We start from the raw sequence: 19,424 nt of genomic DNA, 5'->3' as shown, positions 1-19,424 counted from the left end.
TGTTGACACTAGGAAACCAGGACTGAAAGGTCCCTGGCGGGAGCGCGTTACCTGCGTGCGCTCCGCCGACCTGCAGCAGCGCCACGCCCGGGCTCAGCATGGGGTCGCCGCGGCCCGGCAGGAGATGGGAATTGCAGCGCGGGCCCATCAAGGGCGGCTCTTAGCAAGTGATCGGCAAACGCAATTAGCCCGAAGGGAGCGGGGCTGGGGGGAGGCCGGGCTGGAGGCAAGTGCTGGGCGTGGAGGAGGTTCAAGGGAAGAAGGCCTGGCAGCCAGCCGGGAGAGTCTGGCAGGCGGCAGGGCCGGAGAGGCTGCTGCAGTGCCAACCCATGCCGCCCCAGTGGCGTAGCTAGAGGGGGTGCAAAACACTAAGAGCCCGAGCCTATGCCTGTCTACTCAGAAGTAAGTCCCATTGGGTTAAATAGGACTTACTCCCAGGTAAGTGTGGATAGGATTGCAACCTAGATTTTGCAGTCTCACCGCAGTGTGCAAGGTGTCCCACCCCTTCGAAGCCTCCGTTTTGCCCCCTCATGGCTCCGAAGGCGAGGGGAGGGGCCCCTTGCACGCTGCGGTGAGACTCTCTGCGAGGCTTAGAGCCCAATGCTATGCCCGTCTACTCAGAAGTAAGTCCCGTTATAGTCAATGGATCTTACTCTCAGGAAAGTGTGGCTAGGATTGCAGCCTAACAGCCCGATCCTATCTACACTTTCATGGGAGTAGGTGCCATTGACTCTAATGGGACTTACTTCTGAGTAGACATGCATAGGATTGGGCTGTTAGTGCTTTGCACCCCCTCCAGCTATGCCACTGGCCGGCCCTACTCAAGGCGTTGCAAAGGGCGTGGTGGTTTCCCTGCGCGGGGATCCCGGCTCAGCCGCTCTGCAGGAAACGGAGGGGTGTGCGCTCCCTGAGCCGCTGCGGAGGCGCAAAAGCTTAGCGACGGGTCCAGGTCTGGCTGGACGCCTTCCAGTTGTCAACACGTTGGGAGGAGGAAAAGGCTCGGCTTCAGTGGGAACAGCTTTCGGCGCTGGGGAAGACAACGAGGCTCGCCCGCTGCTTGACACGCTTCCTCCTGCCTGCCTGCCTCCCATGTGCTTTACCCAGCGTGTGGTCGGTCTGTGGAACTCCTTGCCACAGGATGTAGTGACGGCATCTGACCTGGATGCCTTTAAAAGGGGATTGGACAAGTTTCTGGAGGAAAAATCCATTACGGGTTACAAGCCATGATCTGTATGTGCAACCTCCTGATTTTAGAAATGGGCTATGTCAGATGCAAGGGAGGGCACCAGGATGAGGTCTCTTGTTATCTGGTGTGCTCCCTGGGGCATTTGGTGGGCCGCTGTGAGATACAGGAAGCTGGACTAGATGGGCCTATGGCCTGATCCAGTGGGGCTGTTCTTATGTTCTTATGATCCCAACGACCCTGTGAGGGTCTGTCTGAGACAGGGTAAACTATTACTGGGTGAGGATTTGCAACACAAGTCTATGCTGATCTACTCAGAAGTAAGTCCCATTGTGCTCAATGGGGCTTACTCCATGGAAAGTGTGTATAGGGTTGGGCTCTTGATCTCTTACCTAGACCCCACTCTGGCCAACCCACCCCAGTCCTCCTCCTGCTTCACTATACCAAGGCCTAGGAGAGGGGGATAATTTGTACCTGGGCCCAGGGTCAGAAAGGGGGCCCAGGAGTCAAAGGAGGAGGCCCAGAAAGTTCCTGGGACCTGACATTTTCCTATCTTACCTGGATTTGCTGCTTGTGCATGATGCTGGAGGCACAACAGTGGTCATGCAGTGGCAACTGCAGCTGCAAGCCATACACAGGGCCCAGGAACACATCCATGACCCTCCTTAACACATTGTCAAATCTGGGAAGGAACAGGTCTGCTACTGTAGCTCTTTGGCTTGTGGAGCCAATAACCATGAAGGAGTGTATAGGAACTCAGGGATCCAGCTGTGGGGCTACAGCTACTGCAGAAGTTCATTTTGGTGCACACAGCACATTGTCCATTCTAGTGTGAACCCAGATATGAAGATGCTAATTTTCTGCAATGGCTTTCCTATATTTCAAAGATTTTATAGAGACTTAGGAGTGTGTTTGGTTTTCCATATTACTTTATCTAGCGGCTGGTGCAGCATGGTCAAGTAGACCTGGGCTCCTCATCAAGAAGCCTGGTAGACCTGGGCTCAAAAGACTATCCTGGCTGTCAGCACCCTCACCCTGCCCTATTTTGCCCTGCCGTTCTACCTATCCCCATTGCTGCCCTCCCTCTTTGGGAAGGGACCCAAAATAAACTTTGTACCCCCTGATAAAATTCCTCTCAGAGGCCCTGAACTATACTACCTCATTCATTAATTTATTCACTATCTAGCTCTGTGTTTCTCAGCCTGGATGGCCATCCCAATCTGGATGGCCAGATCCCAAAGGATCTCCTCTATGGAGAACTCGTGCAGGGAAAGCGCCCTACAGGTAGACCACAGCTGCGATACAAGGACATCTGTAAGAGGGATCTGAAGGCCTTAGGAGTGGACCTCAACAGGTGGGAATCCCTGGCCTCTGAGCGGCCTGCTTGGAGGCAGGCTGTGCAGCATGGCCTTTCCCAGTTTGAAGAGACACTTGGCCAACAGTCTGAGGCTAAGAGGCAAAGAAGGAAGGCCCATAGCTAGGGAGACAGACCAGGGACAGACTGCACTTGCTCCCAGTGTGGAAGGGATTGTTACTCCCGAATTGGCCTTTTCAGCCACACTAGACGCTGTTCCAGAACCACCATTCAGAGCGTGATACCGTAGTCTCTCGAGACTGAAGGCTGCCAACATGATGTTTCTCAACCAGTGGTAATGATGGCAGGGACATGTGGTGAGGAGGGAGAAGCAGATGAGGCAGAACTGCCCTATGGTGGTCAGTGGAAAAGCACCACAGCCACCCTACCCACTTACACCTGAGGAGGCTCTCCTTATACCTGAGAAAGCAGGTGTAGGAGAACCTTCTTGGGAGTAAGAAGAGCCACCTCAGGAGTAAGCAGGCAGGGCAGCAGTGGTGCTTTTCCATGGACGATGATGGGGGAGTTCTGCCTCACCTGCCTCCCCCATATCCTACATCCTTGACTTGAGGTGGTGTCTAGTAGTACACACAGGACCCTCAAACTCCTGCTGCTTGGCAGTAAGAGTTTAACAGCAACTGTTACCCTGCACAAGCCTGATCTTGTCTGATCTCAGAAGCTAAGCAGGGTCAGGCCTGGTTAGTACTTGGATGGGAGACTGCTTGGGAATACCGGGTGCTGTAGGCTTATACCATAGTCTTTCGAGACTGAAGGTTGCCAGCCAATGGCAGTAAGACCAGAAACACAATGCAAAGAGCAGTAGGAGGCTTCTACTCAGGAGGCTTCGCTCCATGTGCAGAGCTCCAGTGTGTGCTTTTTGCGTTCTCAAAAATCCCTCCTGTTGGCCCTGGGCCTCTTACCCGTGTTGTGTTGCATCTGGCCTCCCACTCTGGAAGTTACTGACATCATCACCAGATACTTCCAGTGGTACTTCCAATAGATGGATGATGTGAAGTGGTACAGCAGAGGGACAAATGTTAAGAAACCCTGATCTAGCTCAGGCTTTATGCTGGAGGCAGCTAATAAAATCAAAATGGCATTGACACCAAATTGTCAATGCATAACAAAGGATACAGCCTTACAAATTAAGAACATCAACAGGGATAAATGTGCAGTTTTGCATTTGGGTAGGAAAAATCAGAAGCACATACGTATATAAGATTAAGGCTTGCCTGTGAAAAAGCTCTAGGTGTCTCAGTGGACAGCAAGCTCAATGTGATCCAGACAGTGGTATGATGTGGCAGCAAAGAGGGTTCATGCTGTTCTACACTATGTCTACAGATGCATAGTATCTGAGAGAAGTATTCTGCTTGGAGTGGGTCCGGAGGAGGGTGACTAGGATGGTGAGGAGACTAGAGACCATATCCAGTGAAGACAGGTTGAAGGAGTTGGGCATGTCTAGTTTCAAGAAAAAATAGTTAAGAGGCGACATGCAACTATCTGTAGATCTCAGAAGTGCTTGTAGAAGATGAAGCAGGTTTGCTTTCACTTGCTCCAGAGCAGGGCTGCCCAAACCCCGGCCCTGGGGCCACTTGCGGCCCTCGAGGCCTCTCAGTGCAGTCCTCAGGGAGCCCCCAGTTTCCTCTGGCCCTCTGGAGATTTGTTGGAGCCCACAATGGCCCGACGCAACTGTTCTCAGCGTGAGGGCAACTGGTTGACGTCTCACACGAGCTGTGGATGAGGGTTCCTTCCACTGCTTGTTGTTTCACATCTGTGATGCAGTAGCGGCAGCAAAGGAAAGGCCAGCCTTGCTTTGTGCAAGGCCTTTTATAGGCCTTGAGCTATTGCAAGACCTTCATTCATTCATATAAGTTCCATCCTTAATATGTTATGTAAACTTATGTAAATTTATTCAAATTTTAAATGTAAATTAGTTCTTTTTTTCCCCAGCCCCCGACACAGTGTCAGAAAGATGATGTGGCCCTCCTGTCAAAAACTTTGGACACCCCTGCTCCAGAGGGTAGGACCAGAACAAATAGGTTAAATTACAACAGTGAAGATGTGGATGAAACATTAAGAAATAACTTCCTGATTCTGCAGTCTGCCTCTGAAGGTGCTAGAGTCTCCATCATTGGAGGTCTTTAAGCAGGTGCTGGATAGCCACCTATTGGGGATGTTGTAGTTGTGCACTGACGGGGGTTGGACTCAATTGCCTTCCAACTCTTTGGTTCCAAGTAGGGTTTACTGGAAGACTGCCCTTGCTGCCCTACTGCTGTGGCCATTGTTATGAGGTTTTTATTCTGCCCTTCCTCCAAGGTGCTGAGGATGGCATACAAGTTTCTTCCCTTTGTTAGCCTCACAACAGCCTTGTGAGGTGGGGGGGGGGGGTGTTGGGAGATGGTGACTGGCTCACAAGCTTCAGGGCTGAGAGGCGATTTGCTGGATTTCCCTGCCACTTGCAACTTGCCTTGCCACTCTAACCACTGCACTGCACTGCACTGATCCAGTTGATGGACCCTGTGCCACCAGCAAGACAGCCCTTGATTCTGCTGCAGAAAGTTAATGATATTATGTAGTAATAAATGAAGGGCTGACCTTTCCACCTCCCTCTTCTGTGCAAGTTGGTAGTTTGGACACAGACAGAGTATTCACAGTGTGCAGGCTTTTTCCTACAATAAAGCAAAAACCACTAAGGAAAATCACAACAAGCCATGTTGCCTTTCCTCTCTCAGACTCCCATCTGTGGGCAGCCACTGTGCAGGAGTGGGAGGTAGGGAGAATGGAACTCCTCCCACTTGATCTCCTTGGATCCAGTTGTATGATATAAGGTGGGTTATATAGATCATCCCTGAATAAATCACACATACAAGCATACCTTGTATGAGCGACAGAGTAATTTTGGGAGCTATGAAGAAATGGCAAAAGTGGTTCTGTGAGTGGACATGTGGATCCATTGTGGATCCATTGTGATCCACATGTGGATCAAGTGGAATTTTAAGAGGGCACTTTGTAACTCCCCCATAGGCATAAGCTGATGCACCCAGTCATTGCAGGGAAAAGATCCAAGTTTCTCTTATACAAGAACTGTGAAAAGTGGAAGTACAAAACACATTTGCTTTGCCTCGAATATGTAACATCCAAAGTCTAACATTAAAGGACCCCCATGCACATCTTTTTGGGGGGCCCATGTTGGCATATGAGTACTAAATGTGTTTGCCTGGGCATTTCCTATTGATTTCAGTTTCACTTCCTTCCAGTTCAGTGTGTTGGGCCTTACACAAAGATCCCCTATTGCCTTGGAAAGAAGTCCTATTTATTTGAACTGGACATCCTTCCAACTAAATCTGTTTAGGGTGGGGTTGTTAGGTTTTGGGGTAGGTTTTCATGAGGTTGTAGGATTTATTTCTAGGTCACTCTGTTATAGTTAGAACTCCAGTAATTTAGTTTATTGAAGTTACCCTCTTTTAGAAACTCATAAGCCGATGTTATTTTCACAGGGTTGTGGCCAAAGAGAGTTTGTCATAACTCTCAGTCCCACCGAAATTAATGGAGCTGAAGTTAGCCACAACTAACTTGTCTCATTGATTTGAATGATGCTTAGTCATAACTTATTTTCATTGGATACAACCCAAGGGGGGAAAAGCAATGCATGAAAGGCACACAAATGTGCGCTATGTGCAACTGTACATCATACAGAATTTATGTACATGTGTAGTTATACATAATATTTATATATAAATTTACTACATATTATATTTCATATTAATCATAATTATATTATGTAGTCATTATATACTATTCCGTGTAATAAATATGTCCTACCTATATGCATGTGTGTGTTTAGAGAGATTAAATGAAAATAAATCTGCAGGAAGGAACAGACTGTAACCACAAGTGTACCTAAGATAAGAAGTCTAATGGTACCTTGAAGACTAATAAATTGATTGTAGCACAAGCTTTTATGGACCACAGTCCACTTCATCAGATACCAAGAGTGAAATTTTCAGAAGCCAGACACATATAAATGGTTATAGAGTAAAACAATGAAACCTGGAGTGTTATTTCGGTCTATAGCGGTCTTGTGGTCTAGTCTTGTGACCAGCTTAAAACTTTACAAAGATAAGCATAGTGACAATTCATAGTTGGTGATAAGAACTTCATAGCAATGTTAAGTTAATGAACTCTATAATGTGATAAAAATCCATTGTCCTTATTAGGACCTACTGACATGGTACCAAGTATATCTGTCTTTATCTTTTGTATGAGGACATTTTGGGACTGACTCATTCACATGGAGAATAAAATTGTCAAAGTACTTCCCCCCCCCCTTCCAGGTGCCTGAAATTTGGAAAACATACTGTCTCTAGAACATCCACCCCCTAAATATAAAAAATGAGATTTCTGTATATACGTTTTCTACTTTTCTTCTTCAAAATGGTGAAGAATGTGTGTTCTCCAAAAAAAAGTCAAGATATTTTCCCATTAGATAGACTAGAGGTGTCAAACAAGGCCTGGGGGCCAAATGCAGCCCTTGGAAGCTCTTTATCTGGCCCTTGGGCTCTCCCAGAACTACCATCAGGTGGTCTCACCTGCAGAGATGGGCTGAGGTGTCACTGCTAAAGGGCAGCCCCATGATAATTGGGCTCTCCTGTACCGAAAATATGTTCCAGATTTGCATATTTTCTGTCATTTGCAGTTGAGTTCCTAAGTGAGAAAAAAGTGCTTATTTCTGGTTAGGACCTGATTTATGACATAACTTCCGATCCTCAGCAAGCATCATGAATGCTGTTTGGCCTGCTGTATGAAATGAGTTTGATACCCCTAAACTAGACAGCAGGCACCTCATAAGAGATTACAAGTTAGGTACTCCCACATTCACTAGGCAACTGAAACCTCGCAGCTAAATAGCTCATAAATAGTTTACCTCATAAAATATTTCACAATCGTGTCCTTAATGGGTAAATATCAGTTAGTATACAGACCCAAAACCTTGCATGTGTGTGCTAAGGCACAAAAATAGGAATATGAGATAGGGATATAAATTCACTTCTGTGTATTTAATATGGTGTATATATTGCACATATTTATCAATGTAATGTAGTGAGGTGTAATGATGATACATATGGCCCCAAAATTCATCCTTTTTCTGGCCAGTGGTACATTTGATCAGAATCCCCAAATGCATAACAGAATTCAAGTGACATGCTGAAGATGCCAAAAGTGAATCTGAACTCCCATCACAAATATGTTCCTGATTTAAATGTAATATTATTTTAATTGTATCATGAAGCTGTAATTAAAAGAGGGTGGGAATCTGGTAGATAACTTGCAGACAGAATCTGAAAGGGGACCAGGCTGGCTCATCCAAGACCCTCAGGGTCCTTGTGCCCCCTCCTCAGCATTTTATAACTTTAATACCTTCAAGTTTCCCAAATAGTGCTTTTTATGAAGCATCTAGATTCAATATGCAATGTATTCACCGGGCATAGATCAAAGCTTTAGCTGACAAATAGACACAACCCTCAGAAGGGCTTGCAGGACTTCCCCTCCTCCAGGCTTACAATATTTTCCTTTTCAGCTAAGTGATTAATTAGCATTCACTCGGAGACTCAAGTTTAGTCACTCATGATAAAACTGCCTCTCGGCGAATTATAGGTTTGAGAGAAACAGCCGCTAGCCTCATCCTGATGGCTTTTAATGAGGTTTCAATGTGAAATATTTGAAATGCAGCTATATAGTACATGTGCTGGGTCCTGAAACCTAACTTGAGAAGCAGGGTGTGAGGGTTTATTGCCTCACGCAGACCAAAGATGAGTCGTTCAGAGCAAAGACAATAAATTAGCAATGAAGGACATTATGTGAGAGCTTAACATATCTAGTGGTCTGGGAGACATGGGCGGTACACCTCAGAATGTTCAAGTGCTGCCCATGTCCTTGAGTCACAGATGCCAGAGGTGTGTGAAAGAAAGAGCTGAACTGATATATGAGGCTTAAACAAGAGCCAGACACCTTGGAATGCCAAGCGCCACCTACTGGCCCAGATTTCAGTGCCACTGAAAGCAAAGGCCAAGTCATCCAGGTGCCGACCTTCTGTCTTCAGGGGTGGTTTAGCAATGCTCTCTATGCCTTGGGCTCCAAGAAAACTTGCTTCTGTTTTCCTGCTACACTCACAGTGCAAACAGCTAACAGTTCAAAGCACCAGCAAAGAGAAGCAGTCCAATCCTCACCGGTCCAGGAAAAAAAGGAGAAGAAAGAAAGAAAGAAAGAAAGAAAGAAAGAAAGAAAGAAAGAAAGTGTTTATTGTCAAATTGGCCAAAGAATGCAACATCTTTTGAGAAAAATAGCTGATTACTATTATTATATCAAGGCGTATTTGTCAAAAATGTAGGTCTGGTAAAATCACAGACATGATCAAATATCTCTGCCAGACAAAGGAGCTAACCATAATTATGTCAACATGTCACATTTCTTCCAACAAACATTTGATAGCATTTGGATAGAATTTAATTTCCTAAGTCAAGTGAACCAACCTCCGTGGTGATGTATTTGCTCTACCTGAAAGTCAATACTTGATTTTCTGCTGGGCAACCAGAGCTAATTTGCCTATTTCAGTGGTTTTCATACTTTTAGCACTGGGACCCACTTTTTAAAATGAGAATCTGTCAGGACCCACCGGAAGTGATGTCATGACCAGATGTGACATCATCAAGCAGGAAAATTTTTAACAATCCTAGGCTGCAATCCTACCCACACTTACCCAGGAGTAAGTCCCATTTACTATCATTGTTAAAAGCATATACATAGTTGACTGTTAAAAGTGTAGGTCTGTAACAGTTCCCCAAATGCAGTCACATCCCATGGTAGTATGAAGTCTAATATGTGGAAAATAAAATATTGCAATGAATGAGGACCCACCTGTAATTGGCTCGCGACCTACCTAGTGGGTCCCAACCCACAGTATGAGAAACACTGGTTTGTTTATGTGCTTATTTACTTGGAAGGAACTCCCACTGTGTTCAAGCGGCACTCACTGCCTTGAAACCAAGCATGGGTGGAAGCAACTGGATCCAGCTATACTTTAATCTTACCAAGGGATGAATAATCATGTGCTACTACTTCTACAACCACCACAACCACTATAAAATGGTAGGCAATACTAAACAGCAACTTTTCACACATGACATCAACAGTCTTATCTTCCAACTGTCCTGTGGACACAGAACATGGAGAGAGACTTCATGTGGTAGAGTTTTGGCATCTGCAGTACCGAGCCCAAAAATTCCAAAATAACTTTTGCTGTCATGTGTGAAAATGCCCTTATAATCTTGTTACATTCAGTTCTTGAGATGAGTTCCTGCAACATTATGTTTTCCTGATTATTCAAGCAGTCCATGGTGTCAACAAGGCTGGGTCTATCAACCTCTCTAGGCAGAGGAGGCTTCGCAGGGTTATAATTCCCCCTGATTGCTGGCATTGTCTCCAGACACCTAACAGCTATTTACCATCCTCACATCTTAATCACAGAAAGCATTTAGAGGGGGATTAGTGGCCTTCACACATAAGCAAAGGCAAACCTCCCATCAAGCACACAATGGAGGCATTACCCCTTGGAGATTCCTTATCAGATAATGGAGCAAGCCCTGCTTTATTGAAAGAGCTTGTTTAGTCAGGTAGTTTGCATCACAATTTTACCTGAGGTGGTTCAGGAGCAGGAATGCTAATAGGCCAAAGTAAAAGTAGGACAAGGCCAGGAGGGGAGGCCAGAGTCTGTTTTAAAGACCACATGCTGACAGCAAAGGGGGAGGGCTTTTAATTTAGCTTTCCTCAGTTAAGAAAAAAGACCTACCCCCAGATCAGGGATCAGTCCAAAGCAAACCAGCAATCTGCCTCCAACAGCAGCTGACCAGATTGCCTCTGGGAAACGGACCATTCAAGTGTGTTGCTTGAATTTCCTGATGTTTTTTTCACCTAACATCTGATGATCTGACCACCTCTGAATATGGGTTTACATCTTTTAGATATTGTTTATAGCCATAGATAGATGTTGCCTTCATAAAAATGTCCAATCCTCTGACTAGGGAAAGAGTGCTAGGATCTTCACATGTGCCTGTGCTACTGAGATCATCCCCCTTCTGCCCCCATTTTGGCCCCCACTTCTGCATTACCTGTTCTGTTGCAGGCTGGGTGAGCCACTGGTACGTGCACTGGCCTCCAGCCATCTGCACTGGTAGTCCTGCAGCACGTGACAGCAGTGTGGCTTTTATGACCCTGGTCTGGGACTTACAGCAGCAGAACTTGAGATCTGCTGTCATGGGTCCCCATTAAGATTGGGTCATAAGTCTATCTCTTATTTTTTAATCATGTTTTATTTTTTAACCATATTTGTATCTAGCCCTGCTTAAAGCATGAGAGGAAGGACAGAGGGGTCTTAAGTACATCCACAACTACCACCATTACAGTGACTCCCTCTAAAACTAGCCAAAGCACAACAGACACATTCTGGTAGCCTTCTAAAAAATAGTACATATGAATTCTGCTGAATCATTCCCTTTGGCCTACCTAGGTCAATACTGTTGAATCTGCCTGACAGCTACTCTCCAGGGTTTCAAAGGGTGGAGGGGTCTTTCCCCATCCTGCTTGGAGATATGAGCAACAGAACCTGCGACCCACTGCATGCAAATAGTGTGCTTGACCACTGAGTTATGGTTCCTCCTCCAGAACTGTAGCCAAGGTAGTTGTGTTGGCAACCTTCAGTCTCGAAAGACTATGGTATCGCGTTCTGAATGGTGGTTCTGGAACAGCATCTAGTGTGGCTGAAAAGGCCGATTCGGGAGTGACAATCCCTTCCACACCGGGAGCAAGTGCAGTCTGTCTCCCTGGCTATGGGCCTTCCTTCTTTGCCTCTTAGCTTCAGACTGTTGGCCAAGTGTCTCTTCAAACTGGGAAAGGCCATGCTGCACAGCTGCCTCCAAGCGGGACGCTCAGAGGCCAGGGTTTCCCACTTGTTGAGGTCCACTCCTAAAGCCTTCAGATCCCTCTTGCAGATGTCCTTGTATCGCAGCTGTGGTCTACCTGTAGGGCGCTTTCCCTGCACGAGTTCTCCATAGAGGAGATCCTTTGGGATCCGGCCATCATCCATTCTCACGACATGACCGAGCCAACGCAGGCATCTCTGTTTCAGCAGTGCATACATGCTAGGGATTCCAGCACATTCCAGGACTGTGTTGTTTGGAACTTTGTCCTGCCAGGTGATGCCGAGAAGCTCGACCTGATTCTCACCAGATGCTCCAGCCTTCCCAGCATCAAGATCACACGCAGCTATCAGGGTGCTGCCTGCGACACTGACCACTCCCTGGTGTGCAGCAGAGTGAAACTGCAAACAAAGCGACTGTACCACACAAAAAAGGAAGGAAGACCTCGCATTGATACCAGCAAGACCCGGGATCAGAGAAAAGTGGAGGAATTTGCACGAGCGCTTGAGGTATCTCTTCCAGGCCCAGCCGATGCAAACGCATTCAACAGATGGGAACATTTCAAGAATACCATTTACAACAACGCCTTGTCCATATTTGGCAAGAAGACCAACAAGACGGCAGACTGGTTTGAAGCCCACTCTGAGGAGTTGACACCAGTCATTGAGGAAAAGAGGAGAGCTCAAGCAGCATACAAGGCCTGTCACAGTGAGCGCAACCTGCAGGTCCTCCAAGCTGCTCGCAGCAAAGTCCAGCAGACTGCCAGGAGATGTACTAACGGCTACTGGCTCCAGCTCTGCTCCCAGATACAGACAGTAGCCAAGGTAAGTCCATCACAAAAGCCTGGTGTGTTTGCTTCTGAAAGGTGAAATACAAATCCCCAAAAAGGGCCCAATCCTACTATCCAACTTTCCAGCACAGATGCAACCATGCCACTGCAGAATGTGATGCATCCTGCAAGGGGTAAGGGGAGTCACAGAGGCCTCCTCAAGGTGAAGGAATGTTTGTTCCCTTACCTCTGGACTGTAAATGAAAGATACATGAGCTGTTCCCTATCTGGACCTCCTGTAACTTGAGCACTGCCTTTCTTTCACCAATTCCGCTCCCTCCTGGGCCTGATCTGCCCACCCCACCCCTTTCACTGCCATGCCCCTCCCCATTACATCTCTTCCTGCACTTCCCTGACCCTCCCCACCTCACCCCTGGGCTGCATAACGCAGAAAGGTGTCTAACACCTAATGTTCGTGCCAGCACACCTAATTGTAATGCCATCACAAAGTGCTTTATGGCACTTTTGTGGAGGTTTGGCTCTGGTGGAAAGCGCTCAGCTGGCACAAACCTATGATAGGATTGTGCCATTAACCTATTTTTGCTCAGCCCACAGGTGTGCACATTTGGTCCCTGTTGCATATATGCTATGTTGGGCAAAACTGGCTTAATTATATCTTGCTTGAAGCATTTCCCAATGTGTTTCTCTACCTATAGGCAATGGTGAGCTTCACTGGATGATCTCAAGTTTAAAGACCTTGAGACAAAGGAGGAAAGCAAGGAAGAGAGATAACAGAAGAATGGAGATAATTTCTGTTCAGTAGGCTCTCCACAATACTGATATAAAAGATTTTATAGCTTAGCAGCACAAATCTGCACTGGCTTGGTGTTAGATGTTAGCATCACATGCACACACACACACACACACACACACACACACACACAGAGTCAGTTCTACAAGTAAACACTGATTAGACTTGACCCAAGTAAGACCTCAGCACCAAGGGCCTCATCTCATCTCTTAGTGCTTCTATTTTCATGATGGAAGATGTAGTAAATCCCTGATGTTATCACAACTTTAATTTAGACATCAAAGATTTGTCTTCCTGATGAACTCTTCCGAACCCTGCAATGAATCACACAAATGGTGAAATACGGGCAGGAGACACTCAAGGGCAAAGTAAGACTTTCATAAAATCAACCTCCTGTTATAACCTTGTTTTTAGCCCTTGGTTTGGGGCTACATCCCCCTTGGTTATGTGGGAATGCCCACATGAATAAATTTATCAATTAGTTCTGATCCTGCATGGCTGGATCTTTCCAAGATCTTTCTTACTTTAAACTGAATGGAATATTTTCAAGAGACTATTTGATATTATTTAATTTGGTGCTTCAATATTGGTTGATTGAATTTCCTCATTGTTTTCCCCCCAACCTTTGAGTGATGCTCTTTAAATGCAGCAAACCCATGTGGACTTGGTAGAGCTAATAGGACTCTTAGTGATGTGGTGGTCAGAGTTTTTGTTAAATGTTCTGCAAATATGCCAGAGTTTGAGGACCTGAACCAAAGTGGCATGGAATGTCTGTAAGAATTGGTATAGCATGGTGGTAAATAACACAAGTCTAGGCCTGTCTACTCAGAAGTAAGTCTCATTGAATTCCATTGAACTTATTATTAACAGTATTTATATACCGCTTTTCAACTAAAAGTTCACAAAGCGGTTTACAGAGAAAAATCAAATAACTAAATGGCTCCCTGTCCCAAAAGGGCTCACAATCTAAAAAGATGCAAATGAATACCAGCAGACAGCCACTAGAACAGACACTGCTGGGGTGAGGTGGGCCAGTTACTCTCCCCCTGCTAAAAAAAGGAGCACCCACTTGAAAAAGTGCCTCTTACCCAATTAGCAGGGGTGTGTATAGGATTGCAGCCAGGAGAAGAAACAATGAAGGTGAGTGGATGGATAGAGATGAGTGTTTCCATCTCCACCAACCTCCTGCCTCAGGTGACTATAAATCTCAGGTGACTAAATATCTCAGCCAACCTCATGGACAGGTTGGCCCTGGATGTTGGACTAAGTTCTAACCACGAGTTCCAAGAAGCTACCCATAAGTAGAGGTGTGATTTTTTGTTTTTATTTTTTCACAGATTTTTTTTTTTTTTTTACAAAAATGAGAAGTGCTGAAAGTGGTGTTATGTGTTTTTATTCCAAGGGTGCATTTTTATCCATTATAATTATAAATTATAATCACTTTAAATGTGTATTAGGTAGGTGTTATAGGTGATATAGTGTCAGCAGATGCAGCCAAAGTCATTACCCACACAACTCCCACAGTCCAGCCCAATCAGTCTACAGTGATCAATATGCAGAGGTGTTAGATAATGATTTTAGGGTTAAAAAAAATGAGAAGTGGAGAAAGTGGTGTTATGTGTTTTTATTTCATTATCACTGAAAAATCACGCCTCTGCCCATAAGGAAATGTCTAATCCCCTTAAGTCTAAAAGGGTATAATTGTACATAAAAGCAGTATAATTAGTGTATAATTTTGTGCTGGATTTCCATCAGGACCCCTGGTGGTGAAAATGAGAAATTGCAGGAATTCGGGTTGGAAGTTCCACTAGGAGCAACTTACTCTTCTCTCTCTCTCTCTCTCTCTCTCTCTCCTTGCACTTTGGCCACATATTGTTCAAAAAATAAGGCAAAATCTTCACCACAGTTCCCTAGTGCAGTTCAGACACTCAGACCCCTACACTCCTCTGTAAACTGCCTAAATAGGTGGCATTAGTCAAAGTGTGTCTCTTCAGTTGGAGCAGAAACGCAGCTGCAGACATAAGCTTTCTGATGCATTAAAATGGGTCACCTGTTTTATTTTGCTTTGTTTTTGATGTGAGGATTCATCTCAAAACCTGTGTTCTTCGTTACATTGGCCCAACCGTCCCTGTGAAATGCATCACTCATTTCCATTTGGGAGTTGATTTTGGGAAGATGAGTCATCTGCTGTACTTTGATGTCCAAGAGCTGAATATAGCCCATGTTTCCTATTATGAGTCCATTTGGGCTCTGTCGCTGATTAATTCATTCGTTTACTTCTGCCCAATGGACTGGGAAGCCTGTTACAGCCACCTCACTCGGAATCAGGAGTCCATTTACACCATCTGTCTTGAGTGTACTTAATTACTCTAGGCTGAAAGAAGAATCAACAATGGCTTATAAACAAAGCTACTGGCTGCAGTTAAGAGGGGAGCAGCAAACAATGTTTCTCACCAGGGCAGGAATTTAGGCCTACCAAGAATTAGATTTAGGTAAGAAAAAACACTCACACTCACAGAGAGAGACAGAGAGAGAGAGAGAGAGAGAGAGAGAGAGAGAGATTCTACAATCTGCATTAAAAATGAGGCAGACATTTTAAAGTTCTAAACTAGATTTTTCTTTCTTTTTCTTTCCAAAGTACATTAACTGAAGAGACCAGTGGTTCCCAAACGTTTTAGCACTGGGACCCACATTTTTAAATGACACTCTATCGAGACCCACCTAGGTTTAGCAGACTTTTTAAAAAGGAGATCTAGAAAGAAATAATCTTTTATTTATTTATAAGTAGTAATAACAAAAAAATAAAAGACAAACTTTTATCTCCCTATATTTACACATCCTTGCAAACTGCAGGAGCCGAGCTCTTTGCAGAGTAATTAGCAGCCACAATATCTGATTTTTTTGAATAGCCTCAGGGCTTGAGGCAGTTACCTGATGTTTCCATCACCCTTTGATGATCAACCAAAAATCAGGTCGTGATCCACCAGTTGGTCCTGACCCACAGTTTGGGAACCAACTGGAATAGACCTTATCTTGTTCCTGCCACAGACTCTCTTGCAGTATAGTGAATGCAAGACCTGGGCTGGACTGGGTAATTGCTAGCTACTCTGTTTTCATACAAGCCCTTTATGGCTGCACTCTCCTTGGAAAAGCAGGGAAGAATACACTCTTCTTTTTTTATAATAAAAAGAAAAGCCGCATTTGCTCTGTATTTGATCTTTGATAGCAATCCCTATTACTATCTTGTGTTTTGAAAACCAAGGGGATCAAACGCAGAAAAATTAAAACCATTCTCCCCTGCGAAACCTGATAAAGGATGCAGCAATGTATTGACTGCTCCTTTGGGAAATTAGTCAGTTGCTCCGTGAATTGCAGCCATCCTGCAGTTAAGAAGAAGAAAAATGCGTATTCCTGTAATCATCAATGAGGAAAATAGATTGGAAAGGCGAGTAAGCATCAACTGTTCATGTGAGCAGTGACATCTTTTTATTGCATATCTAACCCACCCTATCTTAAAGCTCAGGGTGGGTAAAAACAATTGGGGCTCAATCGGTGCTTTGCAGTCTGTACTCAGAGCAAACTAATGGTCAAGGAAAAATGGTCTTAATGGTGTTTAAGACATGGGCAGCCCAATCCTAACCTGCATTGCCTGCCGTGTATCCAGCGCGGGGTTGGGAGTGACAGCCATGCAACTCGGAGTAAGAGGAATTCATTCATTCCCCTTACCCCATGTCACGCAGCAGCAGCAGCTCTTATGGAGCTACTTGGATCTGCACTTCCTAAAGAGGTGGCACAGATCTGAGTGGCCCGATGTAAGGCCGAGCCACCAGGAGGGAGGTTAGAATCCAACCTAAGTGCCAGATTCTGGTGTCCCCCCCCCCTCCTGGGTCCTGCCCTCCCACCAGCCTGCCTGCCATCCCCCACCCTACAGTGCCTTCATTCCACCCTCCCCAACCCTCTGTGCAGGCCACCTGGCCAGCACAACTTACCAGCCGAAGTCTGGGAAGTGGCACAGGGAGGCTGGCACGCATTTATTATATTTATTTATACACATATTTATGTATTTATTCATATACAGTTTTTCAATAAAGTTCACAAAATGGTTTACACAGCAAAATAAATCAATAAATGGCTCCCTGTCCCCAAAGGGCTTACAGTCCAAAAAGAGGTGCCAGAGAGACACCAGCAACAGCCATTGGAATAGACACCATTCGGGGGTGAAGCGGGACAGTTACCTTCCTCCTGCTAAATATAAGAGGACCCCACTTTGAAAGGTGCCTCTTAACCCAGTTAGCAGGGCTTAACATAGGTCTACAGAGAGAGGCATCCATGTAAGAAATTTGTCACACTTGGAATACTTAGGTAACAGCTCACAAGTTTTGGGGTGCAGGATGAGGAGACCATGCCGTCTGGAGAGAATTATAATGCATCTAAACATGAGTAAATCATAAGGGCAAAGAAGCCTAGTTTATGAAAGAATAAATCTTGTCTGTGTAACCTTTGGCAGCCCCAGGAGTTAATAAAATAGTGGCCAAAGGAGAACCAAGGGATGTAATTTATTTAGACATGTAGACAGCTTTTGATAGATCCACTTCACAAGAGATTATTAAGGAAACTTGGTAACCCCCACAGAGTGAGAGGTAAAGGGCTGTCAGGGAATCAAATCTACTTATAATTAGGCTGGAATAAATGGTCAATTCTAAGTACTGAACAAGATTAATAATGGGGTACCCTAGAGATCATTAGTAATATGCTGGAAGAAAGGCTGAATTGTGAAGTGGCAAATGTTGCTGTCAGTATGAAATTCCTTAGGTGCAGCTAGGAACAGACTTGTAAGGAAATTGGAGAGAGTTGAATAAAACTACAGAGCTATGTCATCTCTCCTATAAATATGTGCAAGAGACATAAAATGCACATAATCTTCAGGACTTTCTTTTTTGTCCCCATTACTCTGTCAATACTTTCTTCCTCTGCCCTGCGCAATGCTTGGAAAACCAACAAGAGGAAAGAAAAGGCTATCGCCCAGTTCAGATGTAATGATCCTGCTCCAACAAGACATGTTTAGACTGGGAATGCATGTTACAGCACCATTTTCCAGGCCATCCAAACCAGGAAACTGCAGCTGGAGCAATCTATACAACTGAAGCTGCAATCCTAACCACACTTTCCTGAGAACAAGCCCCATTGAACAAAATAGGACTTACTTCTGAGTAGACCTGGTTAGGATTGTGCCCTGAGGTTATCAAACTGCAGTGCAATCCTGGTTTTATTGCCTGGTCTGTAGGGATTGCTCAAACTGCAGTTTCCTAGTTTGAACATCATAGTGAACTCAGGTTGGCAACCTTCAGTCTCGAAAGACTATGGTATTGCGCTTTGAAAGGTGGTTCTGGAACAGCATCTAGTGTGCTATGCTTTAACAAACCAGAAATTGTTGAATGAAGGTGTGAGAGGGAAATGAGGGAAGAGAGAAGGCAGTAACAAGGCTCTGGTTCATTGGAGCAGACAATTACATCTGAACTTTCATGTGTACCTCACCCTTTCTCATAGTAACTTTATCTAAATTTGTTTGAGGCTGCAATCCTAACCTCACTTTCCTGGGAGTAAGTCCCACTGAACACAGGATCGTGCCCTAAATGTTGTCTAAAGTGGCATTTGAAGATTTGTCCTCAGATGAAAAGGAAGATGTAGGAATTTAGATAAGTCTAGCAACATTTCACAATGGCTGAGCTGAGAAAGTGGAGGGGTTTGCTCAATTTTAGGTCATCACGGGATTTCACCTCCAATAAATTTCAAAGTCAGGAAGTTCCTCCTCAATAGAAGGCATTTGGAGGAAAACTCATTTGTTAAGAGCAGTAAAATCTGCTGTATCTTAGGGATGTTTGATGTACATCTCCATGCAGAATACAACTAGACAAGATGGTACCCAATGGTTTTGCTCTGGGGATAAGTAGCAGTAGTATGGGCGGGTGCGCTTTTCATCAGGAAAACAGCCCAATGTTAAAGCTCCCACTTTCAGTGCTACAGCCCTAATCTGGTTCAGTCCCCATTGTCTTCTCCCACCCCTTCCACCCCCAACAGCTATTAAACTTAAAAATATAACAACAGCAGGCTATCTAGACAAGGCTCTCCAAATGTCATGTCTAGTTTGGCCCTGAGTGTTGAGTCCAGAGCTGAAATAAACTGGTAGGAAAGAGGTTAGGATTGGGTTGCCCATGTGACCTGGAGCATTTAACATTCCCCTTTGTTTTGTTTTTGTCAAATAATGTACTGGGGGAGAACTAAACAGAGAAAAACCATTTTTTTGGGGGGGGAGGAGGCTTTAGGACTTTGTTCAT

At 45.0% G+C, this 19,424-nt stretch overlaps 1 pseudogene; it reads left to right on the top strand.

Moving 5' to 3' along the window:
- The first annotated feature begins 3,164 nt into the window (after positions 1-3,164).
- LOC136637492 (5S ribosomal RNA) lies at positions 3,165-3,284 on the top strand (annotated as a pseudogene).
- The last annotated feature ends 16,140 nt before the right edge of the window (positions 3,285-19,424 follow it).

The sequence above is a fragment of the Tiliqua scincoides genome, chromosome 1 (genome assembly GCF_035046505.1).
Source record: "Tiliqua scincoides isolate rTilSci1 chromosome 1, rTilSci1.hap2, whole genome shotgun sequence".
NCBI classification, from domain to species: Eukaryota; Metazoa; Chordata; class Lepidosauria; order Squamata; family Scincidae; genus Tiliqua; species Tiliqua scincoides.
This window is presented reverse-complemented; position numbering and strand designations above follow the sequence as displayed.